The sequence below is a fragment of the Oncorhynchus kisutch genome, linkage group LG28 (genome assembly GCF_002021735.2).
Source record: "Oncorhynchus kisutch isolate 150728-3 linkage group LG28, Okis_V2, whole genome shotgun sequence".
Taxonomy (NCBI): domain Eukaryota; kingdom Metazoa; phylum Chordata; class Actinopteri; order Salmoniformes; family Salmonidae; genus Oncorhynchus; species Oncorhynchus kisutch.
The window spans coordinates 5,420,336-5,421,131 of NC_034201.2; positions in this window are offsets into that span (position 1 = coordinate 5,420,336).

Genomic DNA, 796 nt, shown 5'->3' on the forward strand with positions numbered 1-796 from the left:
ATGCTGATAACATGATCATGTCGCTCTGCATCTTTATTAACGCGCTTCTAAACAGTTTCCACACATTACTTTTTTACAGTTTTTGTTAATATACCGTTTTTTCCCCTTGAATATTTGTATAGGTCTAGGAGTTCTGGAACTTTAGGGGGGAAATGTTATTGTAATTTTATTCTCACATTACTGGGCACATGAGGAAATTAATTCTGATGTGATATTCACAAAACAATTACAAGTCATTCTTTCTAGCCCTAGGTCTGGAATTTCTGAGACTGCTGTTCTTTGACCATAAGTTTAGCTTTGTTCGATTTCAGTGCAGCCTTAGATGTTATTGATCATAATTTGTTATTGAAAAAACAAGCTTATTATGACTTTCCATCACATGGTTGGAGAAGTACTTGAGTTTGAGTTTGAGTTTATTTTTATTTTTACAGGGACAGTGCACATTAATCAACATTTCAGTAAAAGTGCCGGTTTTAGCCAACCGGCAAATTTTCAACCGCAGTCCCTGGGCAGGTTATTAAAAACAAATACAATATAGACAATAGCAACATAGAACAAGCAAGTCATAGCATACAGACAGAGCAACATAGGACAAGCAAGACGTAGCATACAGACAGAGCAGCATAAAACAAAAAGCAGCAAGACAAAATTCATAAAAGCAACAAAGTGTTTCCACTTATCCAATAGAATCCAGAGAGTGTTCCTCAATGGAAGCTTCTCCAACATCAGACATGTACAGTGCGGTATCCCTCAGGGCAGTTGCCTTGGGCCGTTACACTTCCCTGTTTTTACAAAT